General features: G+C 47.9%; 1 protein-coding gene across 22 annotated transcripts in view; it reads right to left on the bottom strand.

Moving 5' to 3' along the window:
- nrcama (neuronal cell adhesion molecule a) overlaps positions 1-14,342 on the bottom strand; it is a 529,817-nt gene that overhangs the window by 429,033 nt on the left and 86,442 nt on the right. The window lies entirely within an intron of this gene.

Below are 14,342 nucleotides of genomic sequence, written 5' to 3'. Positions count from 1 at the left end.
CAGTGCACCACAAATAGTTCATTTTAAGCTAACAGATCAATGATTATTCTGTTAAACAACCATTGCATTGTGGAGAGTCGTACTTAGCCAAATGAACTCCTCAGATTGACCATGAAAACAAAGTGCCTTGAAAATTGAGTTTCCCCTCCCCACACACACACACACACACACACACACACACACAGACACACACACACACAGACACACACACACACACACACACAGACACCATGGCATTGGTTAAACTGGACATCAGAGCAAAAGGAATCACAAAACGACAGTAGCTGAGATACGATTGAATAATTGCCTTCTCAAAGGCAATTAGAAATGGGCAATAAATGTTGGCCTCGCCAGCGACAACCACGTCCCACAGATGAATAAAATAAAGAATGAGGCCTTATTAAACCTAGCAGAGCTTAATGTCGGCCTCCATCTAAATGACATAGAAATCTGCTTGTTGAAGTAAAAAAGCAAATCAAATGACTGTAACTGCAAGCTCCTGTTAACTTAAACTGGTGCATCCAATTATCTTAACTCTCATGACAATGACAGATGCATTAAGCCTCTGAACTTTGGCCTCTGAACTCTTCTTGTTTCTGATGGCGATACACATGGTATTACAATGCTCCCCATTAAGCTTTATTAAAAGATTTAGACCTACACCAACATTTGTAACAAAAGTCTGCGTACTCCCTTTTTCAAAAAAAAAAAGAAAAAAAAAATCAAACTTCACTAACACACTTATTTTGAGTGGTTAATGTGTCCCGAGTAGTAGTGCAAGTGAGTTCAGATTAAGGCAGATCGATGTTGGTTGTAAATTGCTCCGCTTTTGAGGCTGTTTAGCACAGGGCCAAATCGCTGGCTTTGAAGGCAGGCTAGCAGCACGGTTCAATTCCCGTAACAGCCTCCCCGAACAGGTGTCGGAATGTGGCGACTAGGGGCTTTTCACAGTAACTTCATTGAAGCCTACTTGTGACAATAAGCGATTTTCATTTCATTTTTCAGTCGGACCAAAAAAAAGCACATTCCAAAGCCCAGAATTCCCTAGAATCTTTAATAATAGTAATAATAATAATCATAATAATAATAATAATTGCTTATTGTCACAAGGTGGCTTCAATGAAGTTACTGTGAAAAGCCCCTAGTCGCCACATTCCAGCAAGGCCGGTACGGGAATTGAATGCTGCTGGCATTGTTCTGCATTACAAGCCAGCTGTTTATCCCACTGTACTAAACCAGCCCCGCACAACCAGCACACAACAGCGTGACGACATTTTATTTGCGTGGAAATTCATGAGGAGCTGACTTGCGGCGAAGCATCATTACCCGTGAATTTCCTTGATTGTGAGGTGGCATTAACTCGATATGTCTGCTGAAACACTGGCACTCATCTGCAACAAAAAAAATAGCTCACCCGGATTTCATAGCTTCATGAGATTAATGCGCTGCCTTAGATATAAACTGAAAATTAGGTGCGGTATGTCCGGTATTATTTCTGGCATCTGGCAGCAATTTTATTTGCGATTGCTTTATTTCCTTCCCCAATTTCTCTCACTATACTTTTTGTTCATAAATTTAGAGTACCCAATTCTTTTTTTTTCCAATTAAGGGGCTATTTCACTCACCCTGAACATTTTTTCGGATTGTGGAGGTGAGACCCATGTAGACACGGGGAGAATGTGCAAATTCCACACGGACAGTGGCCCAGGGCCGGGATCGAACCCGGGTCCTCGGGGTTTTACGCCACCCCCACTGTCCTTTAGAAGAACTAAGCAGTGGAAGAGGCCTTCCCGATGGGAATACTCCTGCCCTGCAATAATAATGGATGAGGTAGAGTAGCAATAGTGACAGGATACTCAAGATTATGGCACGAGTGCAGGAGGAACTCTCTCCATTAGTCACACAGACTAATGCCCTTTGGAGGCAAGTCCACTGGAGAAACCAACAGAAATGTCAGTGTAATTTCTGCCAAAGTGCAATCTAAGAAAGCCAGGCTTAAGTAACGACAATAACAACTTACAGCACTCTAGCATCTTTAGCATTACAAAATATCTCAGTGTGCTATCAAATAAAATTTGACACACAAGGAAACATTGAGTGCCAAGATGCCAGGGTGGTATTGACAAAGGCTGGAGCCTGGGGGAGCCATGCTCATGAAAGTAGGGATGAGGGAGTACGAGAGGGTGGGGGGTCGGAGGCGGGTATGAAGGGGCCTCAGGGCGGTTAGGGGCGGGGGCCCTGAACGGGGAAGGCCTGAGAGGGGGGGGGGGGGGGGCCCTTGGTGACCCCAGAGCGGAGTGTCCTCACTTGGGGGGGGGGGGGGGGGGGGAGGGGGGTGATGCCCGTGTGTGGGGGATGTGGGGACTTCAAACTCACTTAGAGATCCGGGCACCCTTTCACAATGGTGGCCCGATCTCTGAGGAGCTGCTCTGGTCAGTGGGTTCAGCTCCCCAGTGATTCAAAAATTCAAAGTGTGGGCAAGCCTGGGGGGAAACTCCCTTGGTACCGAAAAAGTGACTGAAGTGTGGATAGATAATGGTGGGGAACCCGCCGACAGAGCAGGGGGCGAAACTCCCAGCCAAACCCACCTCAAATAACACTTAGAAACCTTTCCATTAGATCGTGCCCATAATTGAGTGACAGCATTTAGATGGGAATTAGTGGGGGGACCAATGATCGATCCTTGGGGAACTCCAGAGGTAATGGTGCAGGATCAGAAATAGAAGCCATTTCAGGTGACTGTGACTGGATAGAGAAGAAAAAGGCAAAGTCAGTGCCACCCAGTTGGACTCCAGTTTTGGATCACAGGCCTGGTTTACAGAATGGCACTAGCTGAAAAAGATCCACACAATGGCCCCTGAGGCAGTGGGCAGAGTCTCGAACACAAAGATGAGTGTGGAAATTAATAGAATGGTGAAGCATTAAAGATAAAGGAAAGATGGTTCGATGGAAAAGTGTAGATAGTCATCGCAATTCAAAGTTAATAAAATAATGTAATGAGATCAAGTCCTAGTGCATGATTATAATTAACTTGACCACATTTCACATGGATTATTCACACAGCTTCATAAACCTCCACTGTGCCCGTTGGTGCTTTGATCCCCAGTGCTACAAACCATTAATTAGAAAGCCACCACCTCTGTATTTTATGGTACATCAGTCTGAAAAGTTGGCAATAGTACAGACAAGAGGGGGAAAAGACGGCTCCCCTGTGTTTCAGGCCGCAGTGCCATTAATGTCAAACCTTTCAACATCCCAGGCCATGACACACAGACCCCAGTGCTGGAGGGGACCCCCCTCTTTCAAACGTTAAAGAGCAGCCGTGACGGGAATGAAATTGTAGCAGCTTGAGGTTGCGTCCGCTTCAAAGCTCGGAGATATCGCCTGGTTTGTCAAAGGCTGAATGCTTCAGTACAAGAGGCTGTAGCCACTTTGCGGGGAACTCGGGGAGGAGCAGGACCCGGGCTGCCGGCACTTATTATCTTGCCTATTGCCTCAAGCCGAGTCGGCACTTTCAACTGCAACCGAGCAGACAGAAGGATATTTGTGATCAAATCCCCCCCCCCATGGGCCAAACTGTCAGATCTTCTGGGACAAACAAAGTGTTCTCATGTATCGCTGACACTGGTGTACTGGCAAAATACGACCAGATACTGTGGACTGGTGTCACATCAGACGGAACCTGTAGATCAGAGCTCAGAAGAAATGGAACACAGCCCACAGTCCTTGAAGTGTAAAAATAAACCTTTCCCTCTATTGTACCTTATTGTATGATAAACATATCCTTCAATACAGCCCGTTATTCTGCTGTGTGTACACAAGGATAGTGATTAAGGTCAATTCTTTAGGTTTGAAATCCAAGGGGTCATCTGATATGTGAGTCTGTATGTTAGATGGTTCAGTGATTCAGTCTGGGATGTGTACACACCCCACCTACTGCAGGCCCAGCCTACTGCCTTGCTAATCGGGGGCCCTCCAGCAGAATTCACCTCATGCAAACAGTCAGCACGCTCCTTCCTCTCCCAATTGCAGTACCAGAGCCCATCCATCACTCACCTCTCCGATATCCGAGCTCAGTTCCACTTCATCTGGCTGCTTACCCCTCACCCAACCCCCTCTCTCTGGATCCCTTGTCCCTCTCCATCCTCATCTCCACTCTCCGGCCTCTCTCCACCATCTTCTGTTATCTCAAGGCTCCTGACCTCCTTGATCTCCCATTCAAGTAAACTGTGATAATAGATGGAGTATTTTATACCTCTTATCGTGGAGAGTTTGGAGTGTGGAAGCTTTATCTAAAGGTATTAAAGATAAATGTGTTAATTTTACAAATGCATCAGAATACCAGAATGCATAGATTTCACTTTGGGAATGACATTTAGCATTGTTTTACAGCAAGTTGGGATCATTCCGCTTTGCCACACAAACTTCAAATAAACACCATGAACTTCCCAGAACAGGAATCATTCCCCAACCGACACCCAGATCAGGAATCATTCCCCAACCAACACCCAGAACAGGAATCATTCCCCAACCAACACCCAGAACAGGAATCATTCCCCAACCAACACCCAGTACAGGAATCATTCCCCAACTAACACCAGGTACAGGAATCATTCCCCAACCAACACCCAGAACAGGAATCATTCCCCAACCAACACCCAGAACAGGAATCATTCCCCAACCAACACCCAGAACAGGAATCATTCCCCAACCAACACCCAGAACAGGAATCATTCCCCAACTAACACCAGGTACAGGAATCATTCCCCAACCAACACCCAGAACAGGGTGAGTTGCTGAGTTAGGCATGCCCTAGCCCTCTGAAATTTTAATGGAGTCGGGTCAGGTGTACGAGGAGTTCAAGGTTCGTCGAAGAGTTACGAACCCCAGTCTGCATGAAATTGTAGAGAATGCAAACAATCTCAAATTTGTGTTTAAAAATTTCAGCCTCCAGCTGAGTAGTGGGGGAGGTGGCGGGGCGGACAGGGGAGAAAGGGGGGACCTTCATTGCTGGGGGGGTGCAGTGTGGTTACAGGCTGGAGTTGGGCCAGCTGACCCCAGAGGCTGCCATGGGCTGCCGGGTGCCGTGGCGGACTGAGGGGATCTTTTAAAAGGCGAGTTCTAAAGGTCTACCTTATGACCTGTATGCCAAATTAAGGCTCCCACCTACTCCCCAAGGCCCACATGGCCCCCTATACAGGCTACAGCACTCCACTCATTCCGTATGATCCTTCATGCTTCTTATGTCAAGCTATTACCCTGCACTCATCCCCAGGCCCCTCATAATTCCTATGCCTAGCTAGGGTACTTCCAAATCCATTGATCCACTATCCACTGTTTCAAATCAATTAATGCCCTATTGACAGTACGATGTGAGTAATAAACCCCACGTGGCCCACGGGGAAGCCATAATCGATCTCCCTTTGGGGCTTGTGGAATGCGAGCTTCCCCAGTAGTGGGCGGAGGCCAACCCAAGATTGAGCACAAAAACCGGCCTGAGCAGGGATCGGTAGGCTGGCTGTCCCAATGGGGACTGTGAAGTGTTAATAAATAGTTACTGCCGTGGCAGACTTTATTACTTTAAATAAATCAATTGCTGTTCCTTCCGTTGGCTCCCTGGTCATGAAAGTGTGTAAAAAAATTTTTTAAGTCATTCAGAATTACTTTCCAATGTTAAAAAGTAATTTCACTGTCAGGCAATAAAAATACCCACCATCCAGACACTTTAAATATCAATAGCAAAAAGTACAAAGCCTTAAACCACAACCTACTGTAAATAAACATTGCACAATTGACCACAAAGAGCAGAGAGCCAGAGATTACAATCAAGTAAAGTTGCCTCTGGAATGTAACACATCCTCTGGTCACCAAAGAGTTAATTGGTTCCATACGCCCGTAGTGGGTCAATGGGCATGGAGGTTTGGCATAGAGAGGATGAGGGGCCATAGCAGGCAGGTGGAGTGCCATAGTTTGGCATTAGGAGCCATGGGGTGTGGGCATATGGTATAGACTGAGCATGCGGTGAGAGCTGGAGGGCCCCGCTACTTAATCAAGGCAAATTCCCACAGCGCCAAGGTAGGTCTTTGAAAAGCACCCGGTAGCCCATGGCTGCCTCTGCGGTCAGCTGGCCCAACTCTAGCCTGTAACCACATTGCCTGCCCGCCCCCCCCCCCCTCCCCCCCCCAAAGAAATGAAGATCCCACCTTTCTCACCCCTCCCCACTACTCAGCTGGAGGCTGAAATTTTTTAAACACAAAATTGAGATTGTTTGCATTCTCTACAATTTCCTACTACCACGAGGAAGGGACCATTTCTGAAAGTACAAGAACAAACCTGCTGTGCGGTAAGGCCAGGAAACAATGAGACAAGGGAGATCTGTCACCTATGTTAGGCCAATTGGGAGTGGGGCTTTCAAAGGACATCTTTCTCTTCATCACAGTAAGGTTTACATGTTGTTGAATATATTGTAAAGCTAATAATCTTCAATTATTAGTTACGTAGAACAGCATTGAATTTGGTTGCCAACCCTAAAGGATCAACCTGGATTCTCCAGAAGTTACCTGAACACTGTCTTGAGCAACGAATGCGAGAAAAATCAATGTTAAAATAAACTGCTGTTCATGCAATTTCTTCGTAAAATTCTGTTTCTTAGTTATTAAAATATTGGAGACTCGCTGGAAGGGGGCGGGGGAGCGGAGTTATTTATCCAATTGAGATGCTCGATTATGTGATTTAACCTCCAACCACAGTGTGCAACCCTTCTTTAGATTTGAGTTATGTTTACATCCCCTTTCTTGAGGAGAAACTACTTCTCCCAAAGGTTTGTGACTCTGTGGGATCCGCTACCCCGGATTGCAGTGGATGCAGGGACAGTGACTAAGACAGATTTTTAATTGGTAATGGGTTGAAGGGTTATGGAGAATGGGCAGGATGGTGGAGTTGAAACCAGGATGGGATCAGCCATGATCACATTGAGGGTGTTAGGCTCGGGAGGCTAACTTGCCTACTCCTGCTCCTAGGCCATGTGTTCTAGGGAGGAGATGCTGTGCCTGATTTCGCAATCCAGGTCTTGATCTGTAGCATTGTAGGTAGCAGATGAGGAACATATCAGCCATTATAGAATGGCGGAGCAGACATGGGCCGAATGGCCTCATTCTGTTCCTATATCTTATGAACTTATGCCTGAGCAAACCCACCCTAGAATGGCCTCACCAATCCTCAAGGCCCCTGCACAGGCCACTTTTGAAAACCTACGCTTCTCCAGCGCAATGAACAATGGTCTATACAGTTTGGTTTTGCAACGATGCCCACATCCCATGAACCAAATAACAGAAATCTACACCTGTTTTCAAGTCTATCTTTTGTGTCTTTCCATGACAAATCCATTGTGCAGCAATCACATCAGTGTCTCATGGAAAGTTGTCCCCAAAGGTCAGGCATTTGTTGGAAGCATCTTAAACATGAAGCCAGTGACCCAAGGCTATTGCTGACATTCATACCGGATCAATATGTGAACCGTCTCAAAGTACTAAGGTCAAGGATATATCGGACAAATCACATGATGGTTTGCAACAGGCACATGGATCTATCACCCTTAGCCTCTTAAGTACCAAGAGGGAGATGGTGTATGTGCCCTTGTCAATACATCATTGAGGAGGTGGGCTTTGGAAGAGAAGCTGTAATATGTGTTTAAATATTTATTATTTTGCCAATATCTTCCCCTTGTGAGCGGCCTTGATGCTCAGATTCCACGGGGCCTGGAGAGTGAACAAAGAGAGGATCAGATTCAGGCTGTGATGCCTCCCACGGTCAAAGTGCTCCTGCCACTACAACTGTCTGAGCTGGCAAGGAAGAATGGTGAGGTATCAGAGGGCTGCCAGTTGCACCTTAAGTAAGAGCTATAGAGTGTGGATGATACGTTGAGAGGTTTTTAACCACGATTTAATAGAGCGCAGCCCACCTAGCTCTTCCATTGCAATGGCCCGCAAACATTCACAAAGCAGACTTGGGCACCCATATATTTGAATGGCAACAAAAAAAATAAAAGCATTTATTATGCATATATCATATGACACCCTCGGGTGGTCCCAAAGCACTGTACTGTACAAAGCTAATGAGGCACTTAGTGAAATGGACTCACTTCTGTATTGTAAGAAACCATTAACATTTTTACCCGGTTAAAAAAAGACCACAAACAAGGCAAACAATGCCAAAATAGCAGGTGAATCATGCAAGCATTCCCACTGGGAATTAAGCAATGCTAGGTGAACCCAAAATAAACAGTGACGTGGCATGAAAGAGGATTATGACAGCTAACAGGCTTTACAGCAAAATTAAATAGATATGCAAGCTAGTACTATTTGTACCTACAATGCCACAAGATTCAGCAACATAAGGGTGCACAGTACATAGGAAGCTGCCTTCAGTTCAGCGATGAACATTATAAGCAGCAAATAAACATCCTTTTGCATTACCCAATATTTGTCATCTATCATGAACTATGTACAATATTTCTCTTCGCGTCACGTCACTGAATTTGAATGTGTGCTAAAAAAAAAGTGGAACTAAATTGAAGTATCTTGCATTCATCTACCGCCCGTCACATCCTCAGTTAATTTCACAGTAACTTCATTTGAAGCCTACTTGTGACAATAAGCGATTTTCATTTCATTTCATAATGGTGGTCGGTCTTCCTGCTGGCTGGTGGCGTGAATGTTCTTTACGTGCATTTGCATCTCATGAATTCTCATTAAAAAAGCTGCCCACGGGAATCCCGTCAGACCTTTCAAACGTGCACCACGCCAGCGGGAAATTTCTCCGGTCTACCAACATGATTGATAAAGAGTGGCGAGTATAAGGCGGTCCTTCGCAAGAGACTGCAGGGTGTGTGCAACAAAGCCTTTCTGCCATAATGCTGAGCTGCTCCTGATGCGCTGTGCACCACTCTGCTGGGGTAGACCGGTTCCTGCCCTCCATCTCCAGGCTGAGATGGTCTTCATGAACAGCACCGTATTGCTTGACCCATGAACCCTCCTCGGTCATAAATTCCCACTAAGTTCCGGTCTTTCCTCCTCCGATAACACTCGTGAGTGTACGAGATTCCGAAGTATGGTTCACACAAAACATAGTCAAGAGCGTAGCTTACACTCCAAGCTCAAAACAATGGGCTGGATTTTTCAGGAACTGTTGACAGCAGTGTTCAGATTCATTTCCCCCACCCCTGAAACTGACAGACGAGCATTAATGTTTTAAAGTTACACTGCTCTACGACACGTACGACCGTGGTTTCCCCTGTGAGATCGAATTGATTGTGTTCATGACGGACAAAACAAGTTCGACAGTGAAGCTGATTCAATTAGTTGCAAGTTGGAAAGATTTATTCATGATAAAATGTAATAAACGAAGCAGTAACTAACTCATATAGACAAATCTTATTTCCTGTGCTCCACTTCTGCTTTTTTAGTTTCAATTTGAGAAAAGCTTAGGTGTGTCTGTGAGCTGCATTGCTGTTGATCTATGACATCCAAAGACTATTTATGGATCATTTGGGAGAACTCAGAATTGTAAAAAGGTCTCAGTATTGAATATAAATTTAATGTGCTCCTGGGTGAAGGTTTGTTAAGTCATTTGGATGGTAAAAAGGACAGCATACAGGTTATTTAGTGTTGTATTTGTTGGGGGGTGTATTTGAATTAATGGTTGCTAAGATATTCACTGTTTATTTTAAAAAGGTTAACTTAAGTTCATAGAATAAGCATTGTTTTGTTTTAAAAAACCACTGGTCCATTTTCTGCTGTACCATACCTGTAGAGTAAGCCATGTGTTCCCCATACCACAATCTATTAAAAGTTATGGGTCAGAACTTCCGGGTGCGGCTATGCAGAGCTAGGTCGCATATTCGGCAGCTCCTGCTTGGAACGGACTTTTGGGCTCTTTTACAGGGCCCCCACGGCATTTGTTTGACATTTCCCGGTGTGGGAAGAAGGCTGCAATATTCCCCCGCCAGTGTCCCCCAGGAAGGGTATGTGTCTTGGTTGCCAGACACACGCAGAAACAGTAAAAGATTTGGCTGCAACTGCAGGATAAACAGGGCCTTTTCCAGCATGCAGGCGGGGGAAGGGCAAGCTTAAAGCTGCAAGCTGACCTGAGGGCCTGTATCAAAAGTGAATTCTAGCAGCAGAGGGAACAACTGTGAAAAGACCTCATCAAGGCCACTGAAGGGACTTCCGGTTGCGGTGATGCCTAGCTAGCCGCACGCTTCGGCGGCTCCAGCTCCGACGGACCTTCGGGCTCTTTTAAGAGCCCCAACCGGGAATTTTTCGACGACGCAACCCGGTGTGGGGCGTGTGAGAAGGGAGTCCCCCCCAAACGAAGGAGGAAAAAACCGGCGGCGGCGGCTGCAGCGCGAGGAATCGTCGACCAAAGGGTCAGAAAGAGAGAAGTACAAGATGGCGGCGGAGAAAGCGCAGGCGACATGGGGGCCTGAGCATGAAATTGTGAGACGGTGCGTGGAGCTGCTGAAGAGGGAGGTACTGACCCCGTTGCTACAGGCAATTGAGGGGCTCAAGGAGACATTAAAGACCCAGGAGACAGAGCTCTGTGTGGTGGAGCAGAAGGTGACAGATATTGAGGACGAGATCCTGGGCCTGGCGGTTAAGACACAGACGCACGAGGCACTTCATAAAAAGTGTACTGAAAGGATCGAAGCCCTAGAAAATGGAGCGCGAAGGAAGAACCTTCGGATACTGGGTCTCCCTGAGGGTGTGGAAGGAGTGGACTGTGGAGCGTACGCAAGTACGATGCTGAGCTCACTGATGGGTGCTGAGGCCCCTCCGGGCCCCTTGGAGGTGGAGTGGGCAAATCGGATTCCGGCGAGAAGACCAAAAGCGGGAGAAGCACCCAGGGCGATAATCGTGCGATTTTACCGCCTTAAGGATAGAGAAGAGGTCCTGAGATGGGCTAAAAAGGTGCGGAGTAGCAGATGGGAGAATGCAGTGGTACGGGTATACCAGGATTGGAGTGGGGAGGTGGCGAGAAGGAGGGCGAGCTTCAACCGAGCCAAAGAGGTGTTGCATAAAAGGAAGGTGAAGTTCGGGATGCTGCAGCCGGCAAGACTATGGGTCACTTATCAGGAGAGACACCATTATTTCGAGACGGCGGAGGAAGCATGGACCTTCATCAAAGAAGAGAAATTGGATCGGAACTGAGGGACTGATGCTGCAGGAAATGTTATTGTTAATGTTACGGTGGAAGTTAATTGAGAAGTAAACAGGGAAGGGGGGAGACATTGGGGAAATGTGGGCGCTGGTGAGGGGGGAAAGACGGGACATAGTTGGAGAATGGGGAAGGGGAGGGGGAGGGGAAAGGGAGCTGCGCCATAAGAGGCGGGTCAGGTAAAGGGATGTTCCCGCACCAGAAAGAATAAGGCGGGAAGACAGGCGCAAGGCGGATGGGAGTTCCCCACATGGGGGGGGGGTCGAGGAGTGAGCAGGAGTAGCTGGGGTCAGTTGAAGTCAGCTGACTTACGGAAGTAATATGGGGGGAGCAATCATGCTAGAAAGAGATCTAGCGGGGAGGGGGGGAGGGAGGGGGAGGGGGGGGACGGGGGACAACTGGGTTGCTGCTGCGGAAATCCAAAAGGAAATGGCTAAAGAGTGGGTGGGCGGGGATGGTGTGCGACGCTGGGGGAGCGAGCGGGAGCGCGGAGGCGGGATATGGGACTGGCCTAGAGAAGGTAATGGCTAGTCGACACGGGAGGGGGGCAGGTAGCCCCCTAGTGAGGCTGATCACGTGGAACGTGAGAGGCCTGAACGGACCGATAAAAAGGGCCAGAGTGCTCGCGCATTTGAAAGGACTAAGGGCAGGCGTGGTTATGCTCCAAGAGACGCACCTAAAGGTGGCGGACCAAGTTAGGCTAAGGAAAGGATGGGTGGGACAGGTGTTCCACTCAGGACTGGACGCAAAGAATAGAGGGGTGGCCATTTTGGTGGGGAAACAGGTCGCATTTGAAGCAAAGAACATCGTAGCAGATAGCGGAGGTAGATATGTAATGGTGAGTGGCAGGCTGGAGGGAATGGAGGTCGTGTTGGTTAACGTGTATGCCCCAAACTGGGACGATGCGGGATTTATGAGACGGATGCTGGGGCGTATACCGGACCTGGAGGTAGGAAACTTGATTTTAGGAGGGGACTTTAATACGGTGCTGGACCCGGGGCTAGATAGATCCAGCTCAAGGACCGGAAGAAGGCCGGCAGCGGCCAAGGTACTTAAGGGGTTTATGGACCAAATGGGGGGAGTGGATCCATGGCGATTTCTTAGACCTAGGGCTAGGGAGTTTTCCTTCTTCTCCCATGTCCATAAAGTGTACTCCCGGATAGATTTTTTTGTTTTGGGAAGGTCGTTGATCTCTAGGGTGGAAGAAGCTGAGTACTCAGACATAGCGGTTTCGGATTATGCCACACATTGGGTGGACCTGGAATTAGGAGGAAAGGGAGCAGAGAACACTCTGGCGATTAGATGTGGGACTGATGGCGGATGAGGGAGTGTGTGCAAGAGTGCGGGGGTGTATTGAGAGATATCTGGAGGTCAATGACGACGGCGAGGTCCCTGTGGGAGTGGTATGGGAAGCACTAAAAGCGGTGGTCAGAGGAGAGCTGATCTCCATTGGGGCCCACAAAAGGAAAACAGAGACCAAGGAAAGGGAAAGATTACTGGGGGAGATTTTAAGGGTGGATAGGGAATTTGCAGAGACCCCGGAGGAGGAATTGTACAGGGAGAGGAGATGACTCCAGACGGAATTTGACCTTCTGACCACCAGAAAGGCGGAGGTACTGTGGAGGAAGGCACAGGGGAGGAGGTATGAATATGGGGAAAAGGCGAGTCGCCTGTTGGCTCATCAATTGCGAAAGAGGGCAGCAGCGAGGGAGATAGGAGGAATTAGAGACGAAAGGGGAGACACGGTGCGAAGGGCAGGAAAGATAAATGAGGTGTTCAAGACCTTCTATGAGGAACTGTATAGGTCTCAACCCCCAGAGGGAGAGGAGGGGATGCGGCAGTTCCTGGACCAATTGAGGTTCCCGAAAGTGGAGGAGCGGGGGGGTGGTAGGCCTGGGGGCACCGATTGGGGTGGACGAGGTTATTAAGGGACTGGGAAGCATGCAAGCAGGGAAGGCCCCAGGACCAGACGGGTTCCCGGTGGAGTGGAGGCTTTTCCCCAGGGTAGAGGGGTCAATTACTAGGGGGCATAGGTTTAAGGTGAGAGGGGCAAAGTTTAGAGTAGATGTACGAGGCAAGTTTTTTACGCAGAGGGTAGTGGGTGCCTGGAACTCACTACCGGAGGAGGTAGTGGAGGCAGGGACGATAGGGACATTTAAGGGGCATCTTGACAAATATATGAATAGGATGGGAATAGAAGGATACGGACCCAGGAAGTGTAGAAGATTGTAGTTTAGTCGGGCAGTATGGTCGGCACGGGCTTGGAGGGCCGAAGGGCCTGTTCCTGTGCTGTACATTTCTTTGTTTGTTCTTTGTTCTTTGTATTACAGAAAATATGTGGACTTGTTGGCCCCGTTGATGGTGAGGACGTTCAATGAGGCCAGGAAAGGGGGGACTCTACCCCCGACGATGTCGGAGGCGACGATATCGTTAATTTTGAAGAGGGATAAAGATCCGTTGCAGTGCGGGTCCTATAGACCCATTTCATTGTTGAACGTGGACGCCAAATTGTTGGCAAAGGTACTGGCATCGAGGATAGAGGACTGTGTCCCGGGGGTGGTGCACGAAGACCAGACAGGGTTCGTAAAAGGGAGACAACTGAATGTTAACGTGCGACGACTATTAGGGGTGATAATGATGCCCCCAGTGGAGGGGGAGGCAGAGATAGTGGCGGCAATGGACGCAGAGAAGGCATTTGATAGGGTGGAGTGGGAGTATTTATGGGAAGTGTTAAGGAGGTTTGGGTTTGGGAACGGGTTTATTAGCTGGGTTAGACTTCTTTATGGGGCTCCAACGGCAAGCGTAGTTACAGGTCGACATAGATTGGAGTATTTCCGACTATATAGGGGAACAAGACAGGGATGCCCGCTGTCTCCATTGTTGTTCGCGTTGGCAATTGAACCTCTGGCCATGGCGTTGAGAGACTCCAGGAAATGGAGAGGGGTGATTAGAGGGGGAGAAGAACACCGAGTCTCGTTATATGCGGATGACCTATTGTTATACGTGTCGGACCCAGCGGGGAATGATAGAGGTTATGCGAATTTTGAGGGGGTTCGGGGATTTCTCGGGGTATAGGCTAAACATGGGGAAGAGTGAATTATTTGTGATACATCCAGGGGACCAGAGTA

The sequence above is a fragment of the Scyliorhinus torazame genome, chromosome 19 (genome assembly GCF_047496885.1).
Source record: "Scyliorhinus torazame isolate Kashiwa2021f chromosome 19, sScyTor2.1, whole genome shotgun sequence".
Classification (NCBI taxonomy): Eukaryota; Metazoa; Chordata; class Chondrichthyes; order Carcharhiniformes; family Scyliorhinidae; genus Scyliorhinus; species Scyliorhinus torazame.
The sequence above is the reverse complement of the archived record's forward strand: the minus strand, read 5'-3'. Positions and strand labels throughout refer to the sequence as shown.